At 42.3% G+C, this 8,106-nt stretch overlaps 1 pseudogene across 1 annotated transcript; it reads left to right on the plus strand.

Annotated features, from left to right (window-relative positions):
* Nucleotides 1-165: 165 nt before the first annotated feature.
* Nucleotides 166-3,373, plus strand: LOC311120201 (putative protein-lysine deacylase ABHD14B; annotated as a pseudogene). The gene is made up of 3 exons (XR_014615892.1): nt 166-379; nt 503-732; nt 2,609-3,373. The product of XR_014615892.1 is annotated as a putative protein-lysine deacylase ABHD14B (transcript).
* The last annotated feature ends 4,733 nt before the right edge of the window (nt 3,374-8,106 follow it).

Here is an 8,106-nt window from a genome sequence, read left to right on the forward strand (position 1 = left end):
GACAAAAATCTAAAACAGGACTATAGGATGTAAGGCAGTTGTTAATTATTTATAATTACTGGAAATGTTACAGACTTTGGCTTTAATGGACTTTTTCACCTTCTTTCTACTGATATTTGGTAATGATATTTAGGCTGTATTTTTTAAAATTAAAACCTTCATAGGATGTGTGCTGCTAAAATGACAGAAGGGAACTTGAACATGGAATCCTGCAAGGCCCCTCTGTTTTAGAGACAAGCTGAACCGGCCACAGGTGAAGTCAATCTGTCCGTCCTACTTCTGCACGGCATCCGTTTCTCATCTGAGAACTGGCTCAATATAGGCACACTGGAGACATTGGCCAAAGCTGGCTGTCGTGCTGTGGCCATCGACCTACCAAGTGAGCTTCGGTTGTGAACAGTAGTAAATTAGTAGTTGAGCAACAAAAACATAATTAATTACTCAATTAATCACTGACCTGTAACTCCACCTCTCTCTTCCTCTACCTTCTCCCCACCACTAGGTTTTGGCCAGTCTAAGTCAGCAGTGGCCCCCTCTGCTGTAGGAGAGCTGGCCCCTGGTGAATTCCTGAAGCAGGTGTGTGAGGCCCTGGGGATGGGGCCAGTGGTGGTAGTCAGTCCCTCTCTCAGTGGCATGTACTCCCTACCTTTCCTCTTCCAGCACGAGGCTCTGGTCCGGGCTTACATCCCCGTGGCTCCCATGTGCACTGAGAAATTCACAGCAGAGCAGTACGTCAGCATATACAGTGGGGAGAACAAGTATTTGATACACTGCCGATTTTGCAGGTTTTCCTACTTACAAAGCATGTAGAGGTCTGTAATTTTTATCATAGGTACACTTCAACTGTGAGAGACGGAATCTAAAACAAAAATCCAGAAAATCACATTGTATGATTTTTAAGTAATTAATTTGCATTTTATTGCATGACATAAGTATTTGATACATCAGAAAAGCAGAACTTAATATTTGGTACAGAAACCTTTGTTTGCAATTACAGAGATCATACGTTTCCTGTAGGTCTTGACCAGGTTTGCACACACTGCAGCAGGGATTTTGGCCCATTCCTCCATACAGACCTTCTCCAGATCCTTCAGGTTTCGGGGCTGTCGCTGGGCAATACGGACTTTCAGCTCCCTCCAAAGATTTTCTATTGGGTTCAGGTCTGGAGACTGGCTAGGCCACTCTAGGACCTTGAGATGCTTCTTACGGAGCCACTCCTTAGTTGCCCTGGCTGTGTGTTTCGGGACGTTGTCATGCTGGAAGACCCAGCCACGACCCATCTTCAATGCTCTTACTGAGGGAAGGAGGTTGTTGGCCAAGATCTCGCGATACATGGCCCCATCTATCCTCCCCTCAATACGGTGCAGTCGTCCTGTCCCCTTTTCAGAAAAGCATCCCCAAAGAATGATGTTTCCTCCTCCATGCTTCACGGTTGGGATGGTGTTCTTGGGGTTGTACTCATCCTTCTTCTTCCTCCAAACACGGCGAGTGGAGTTTAGACCAAAAAGCTATATTTTTGTCTCATCAGACCACATGACCTTCTCCCATTCCTCCTCTGGATCATCCAGATGGTCATTGGCAAACTTCAGATGGGCCTGGACATGCGCTGGCTTGAGCAAGGGGACCTTGCGTGCGCTGCAGGATTTTAATCCATGACGGCGTAGTGTGTTACTAATGGTTTTCTTTGAGACTGTGGTCCCAGCTCTCTTCAGGTCATTGCTCAGGTCCTGCCGTGTAGTTCTGGGCTGATCCCTCACCTTCCTCATGATCATTGATGCCCCACGAGGTGAGATCTTGCATGGAGCCCCAGACCGAGGGTGATTGACCGTCATCTTGAACTTCTTCCATTTTCTAATAATTGCGCCAACAGTTGTTGCCTTCTCACCAAGCTGCTTGCCTATTGTCCTGTAGCCCATCCCAGCCTTGTGCAGGTCTACAATTTTATCCCTGATGTCGTTACACAGCTCTCTGGTCTTGGCCATTGTGGAGAGGTTGGAGTCTGTTTTATTGAGAGTGGACAGATGTCTTTTATACAGGTAATGAGTTCAAACAGGTGCAGTTAATACAGGTAATGAGTGGAGAACTGGAGTGCTTCGTAAAGAAAAACTAACAGGTCTGTGAGAGCCGGAATTCTTACTGGTTGGTAGGTGATCAAATACTTATGTCATGCAATAAAATGCAAATTAATTACTTAAAAATCATACAATGTGATTTTCTGGATTTTTGTTTTAGATTCTGTCTCTCACAGTTAAAGTGTACCTATGATAAAAAATTACAGACCTCTACATGCTTTGTAAGTAGGAAAACCTGCAAAATCGGCAGTGTATCAAATACTTGTTCTCCCCACTGTAGGTGCATATGTGTGTGTGTGTGTGTGCTGAGGGATTATAGCTCCCCTCTCTCTTTTCCCCTCTCTGGTTGGTCAGTGCTTGTTGCAAACACGGGCTTTGCTCCTATGAAACATGTCCTGTGTTTGGGTGCTCTGTGTGACTGTCCGGAAATCTGAAATTGCCTTTAAAAGCCGAATTGTCTACAACCTGCAATCGGATTGAATCCCGGCCTTTGTATGTGAGATTGGGTAACAGTTTATTTGAACTAGCCACCTCTACTTTCATTCCAGACTCCGTCTCTGATTGTCTATGGAGACCAGGATGCTCAGCTAGGGGAGGTTTCTCTGAACAACCTGAGGAGCCTGGCCAATCATAAGGTGGTGTTGATGAAAGGAGCAGGACATCCGTGCTATCTGGACGACCCAGCCACGTCGCACACAGCTCTCACTGACTTTCTCAGCACGTTGTGATGTTGTTCAGTGTCATTGGGATATCTGTCCATGGATGCAACACTATACGACCAACAATTCAACGTTGAATACCTACTAACATTTCTTTATATAAAAAAATCTACTATGTATGTTGTTGCTAACTTGTGGAATAGACACTGTCTGGAATGCGGTTTTAACCAATCAGCATTCAGGTTTAGACCCACCCGTTGTATAATATTTGTCAAAAGCTAGTAGGGAGGATTTCTTATATCAAAGACTAACTTGTGATGTTTTGGGGACCTGTAAATAGGTCACTGATGAAAATAGTGTATGTGAACTGTGTGTTTGTAGCCTATACAGCAGGGCTCTCCCTCTCCAACCCTGTTCCTGGAGAGCTACCGGCCTGTAGGTTTTCACTCCAACCCCAGTTGCAACTAAACTGGTTCAGTTTATCAACCATCTGATTATTAGAATCAGGTGTGCTAGATTAGGGTTGGGGTGAACCTACAGGACAGTAGCTCTCCAGGAACATGGTTGGAGAGCCCTGCTACAGTTGAAGTCGGAAGTTTACATACACCTTAGCCAAATACATTTAAACTCAGTTTTTCACAATTCCTGACATTTATTCCCAGTAAAAATTCCCAGTTTTAGGTCAGTTAGGATCACCACTTTATTTTAAGAATGTGAAATGTCAGAATAATAGTAGAGAGAATTATTTATTTCAGCTTTTATGTCTTTCATCACATTCCCAGTGGGTCAGAGGTTTACATACACTCAATTAGTATTTGGTTGCATTGCCTTTAAATTGTTTAACTTGGGTCAAACGTTTTGGGTAGCCTTCCACAAGCTTCCCACAATAAATTGGGTGAATTTTGGCCCATTCCTCCAGACAGAGCTGGTGTAACTGAGTCAGGTTTGTAGGCCTCCTTGCTCGCACACACTTTTTCAGTTCTGCCCACACATTTTCTATAGGATTCAGGGCTTTGTGATGGCCACTCCAATACCTTGACTTTGTTGTCCTTAAGCCATTTTGCCACAACTTTGGAAGTATGCTTGGGGTCATTGTCCATTTGGAAGACCCATTTGCGACCAAGCTTTAACTTCCTGACTGATGTCTTGAGATGTTGCTTCAATATATCCACATAATTTTACTTCCTCATGATGCCATCTATTTTGTGAAGTGCACCAGTCCCTCCTGCAGCAAAGCACCCCCACAGCATGATGCTGCCACCCCCATGCTTCACGGTTGGGATGGTGTTCTTCGGCTTGCAAGCTACCCCCTTTTTCCTCCAAACATAACGATGGTCATTATGGCCAAACAGTTCTATTTTTGTTTCATCAGACCAGAGGACATTTCTCCAAAAAGTACGATCTTTGTCCTCATGTGCAGTTGCAAACTGTAGTCTGGCTTTTTTATGGCAGTTTTGGAGCAGTGGCTTCTTTCTTGCTGAGCGGCCTTTCAGGTTATGTCGATATAGGACTAGTTTTACTGTGGATATAGATACTTTTGTACCTGTTTCCTCCAGCATCTTCACAAGGTCCTTTGCTGTTGTTCTGGGATTGATTTGCACTTTTCGCACCAAAGTACGTTCATCTCTAGGAGACAGAACGCGTCTCCTTCCTAAGCGGTATGATGGCTGCGTGGTCCCATGTTGTTTATACCTGCGTACTATTGTTTGTACAGATGAACGTGGTACTTTCAGGCATTTGGAAATTGCTCCCAAGGATGAACCAGACTTGTGGAGGTCTACTTTTTTCTTTCTGAGGTCTTGGCTGATTTCTTTTGATTTTCCCATGATGTCAAGCAAAGAGGCACTGAGTTTGAAGGTAGGCCTTGAAATACATCCACAGGTACACCTCCAATTGACTCAAATTATGTCAATTAGCCTATCAGAAGCTTCTAAAGCCATGACATCATTTTCTGGAATTTTCCAAGCTGTTTAAAGGCACAGTCAACTTAGTGTATGTAAACTTGAATTGGAATTGAACTGGAATTGTGATACAGTGAATTATAAGTGAAATAATCTGTCTGTAAACAATTATTGGAAAAATTACTTGTGTAATGCACAAAGTAGATGTCCTAACCGACTTGCCAAAACTATAGTTTGTTAACAAGAAATGTGTGGAGTGTTTGAAAAACGAGTTTTAATGACTCCAACCTAAGTGTATGTAAACTTCCGACTTCAACTGTATACAGTATGTATGTACTGGACATGAGTCCTGGTATTTCAGAGATGTAAAAACAAACACCACGCAGTTAAATGAAGTGAAAAATATGAACATTATTTAATAACTGATTCTCTGTAATAAACAATTTGAAAATATTTTACAAGGAGTCACAGACACAATATTTTACAAATTTTACCCTCTTCTTTTTTTTTGCTTTATCAGTACAAAAGAATGGAGCGACATGGACCAATGCCCAGAGAGAGGGAGCTAAATCTTCTGCGCACACACATACATTCACACACACACAAAAAATTAACAAAAATAAATATAAATAAAAACAGTTTAGATCTCAAAGTTATCTTTACTTTATTCCTTTTTTTTTTTCTTCACAAAAATTTGACTGATTTTACTCTTTTTATTTTTTTACAGATTTTTTTTAAACACATTTGTCAAACATGGTCACATAGCACCAGACTACAGACTACAGAATCACATACACACGTGTCTTTCCCACAGAGATGCACGGAAACGGCAAGGCTAGGGAGGGGTAGGGGAAGGGCCACGTGGAGACCCTCCCTCTAGGGCTGGCCGTAAAGCAGACCCCTTCCTCTCACCCCAAGCTGGCCCTTATTTTCTCTTGTCTTTTTTTGTTGGCAAAAATAAATAAACATTCAAACCACAGAAAACTGACCTGTGTCCCTCAGCACACTATTGGGTCCCCTTCTGGGACACACAGACATACAAATCATGATTCTTTGACCTTTTGTTTGACACAGTCCCATGGCTTACTTCAGTCTAGAGCTGAACATCCCCCAGCTGTGTATGTGTAGGTATGACTGTTAGTGTTAAATGTGTGTGCCTTGTGCAGGTGGGTGCATGAGTGTGTAACTGCATGTCTGAGTGTGTGTGTGTGTGTGTGTTATTTTGATTTTATTTTATTTGTTAGTGCTTGTGTCTGCTGCTGAGCCAGAGGAAGTCACAGGGGGTACATTTCCACAGCGAATGTAGCCTTCATTGACCGAGTAAATGTGGAGATCTACAGAGGGACAAACAGATGCTGTGATATAATAAAACAATAGAATGCAATAGGACTATACGAGGAATTTCAAAAATGGTGGACCCAAACATTGAAAGGAGCCAATTGCAAACATCATATTCTGAATTTCTATTTGGTCCAGTCTTTCACTGAGATAATTATGCAGTTACGAAACATTTTGTCTTGCCAAAAATGAGATTTTTCACTGTACATTATGTGTGTAGTTATGGTTACAGTAAAGGAGGTTTTGGGGTTTAGATGTTGTATTCACGTTAACAGTGAGGAGGGGTGGAGGGATTTCAGAGTCAATACAGATTCAGAGTCAATGTAAACTATGAAAGTCCTCCACTCCAAGCAGGAATGTGTACAACAAACTCACACCATTTCATATCGACGGACGGACACACCAAAACCTAAACCTCTTTAAATCCAGAGCTCAACATTCTGGATTGGGAAAGTCTGTGGAGAAAAGTGAATATTTGGTAGCCTCACTGCGTGTGTATGTTGTGTTTGTGTGTGTGTGTGTGTGTATGTTGTGTTTGTGTGTGTGTGTGTGTGTATGTTCTGTTTGTGTGTGTGTGCGCGCGAGTGTGTGTAAGAGGGAGAACACTGAAACATTAAGGCATTTAGAGAGGCTTAGTCACTATGTATCCTTTGAAACAGAAACACACTGACATATTAAACATTATTTTTGAACACCTCTGTGAATACAGAGGTTACATACAGTATGCAGCTCCCTCATGACAATATATTGAGCAAACCGGTCAGAAAAAATTGATTGGATTCTTTTTTTTTGTAAAATAAATTTTTTCTTCCATAACAACATCTGATATAACACTTCTTCCATTGGAATTGGAACAACAAACAGCTACACTACCATAACTGTCATCCCTCATCCTCTCAACCCACCTTTAAAGACATTCCCTTTGAGGGTTAAAACAAACATACACCCATACACAAACACAAACGCACATACGGTTCAGGCAGAAACGCAACGATAGCGGTCAGGTGGCCCTATAAAGGTAGTTTTAAGACCAGTTGCTTTATACTGATAGTTTAGCTCTATAGATGGCTCTGTAAAGGTACTGTACAGCAACTCTATCTGGTAGCAGTTAGGTAGCCCTGGAATGGTACAGCAACCAGGAGCCACAGCCAATCGAATCTCTACATTGAGCTACAATAACGTCTTAGTCAATTATGGTGTCTCTATAAAGCTACTGTAGATATATAGCCAATAGACTTGCTCTATAAAGATCATGTAGCTCTACAGCCATTAGGGTGGCTCTTCTATAAAGCTACTGTAGATATATAGCCAATAGACTTGCTCTATAAAGATCATGTAGCTCCACAGCCATTAGGGTGGCTCTTCTATAAAGCTACTGTAGATATATAGCCAATAGACTTGCTCTATAAAGATCATGTAGCTCCACAGCCATTAGGGTGGCTCTTCTATAAAGCTACTGTAGATATATAGCCAATAGACTTGCTCTATAAAGATCATGTAGCTCCACAGCCATTAGGGTGGCTCTTCTATAAAGCTACTGTACAGTAGCTCTAGAGCCAATGCTTTCCAAAACAAAGTGCATCAAGGCACTATGACAACAGAGAGTGGCTCCTAAACATGGAGTCTAATGACATTTCACTTCAAATTGATCAGAATGACATGTAACAGAAAACACACCCAGACTGCAGCTCAGTCGTCAGTGGCCTCAGCTGCATATCTTTATGTGGGAAATGTTAAGCCCCAATCCCCCAGCAGCAAATGGTCTGAAGTTACACAGCGTCTGTCAAAGGTAATACAAGCTAAGTTCTGCCAAAACCTACCTGCAACTAAAATGAGATACTTATGGGCCAGTCTGAATAGATATTTGTGTATCTGCGCTTCTGTGGTGACAACAGATATTAAACACATACATACAGTCCTAGGAACATTAGTGGACCCGGTGTGGCGGCCGTATGAGGATTGGCAGAGGGGTTAGCTTTCACTGGGGTCAGGAGCAAAGGTCAGTCAGAATGTCCACTGATCAGAAAGGATCCCACTGGGCACAGATGTCAATTCAACGTCGATGCCAAGTTGGTTCAATGTAATTTCGTTGAAATGACGTGGAAACAACGTTGATTCAATTAGTGTGTGCCGAGT

The sequence above is a fragment of the Coregonus lavaretus genome (assembly GCF_964263955.1).
Source record: "Coregonus lavaretus genome assembly, contig: HAP1_SCAFFOLD_4508, whole genome shotgun sequence".
Classification (NCBI taxonomy): domain Eukaryota; kingdom Metazoa; phylum Chordata; class Actinopteri; order Salmoniformes; family Salmonidae; genus Coregonus; species Coregonus lavaretus.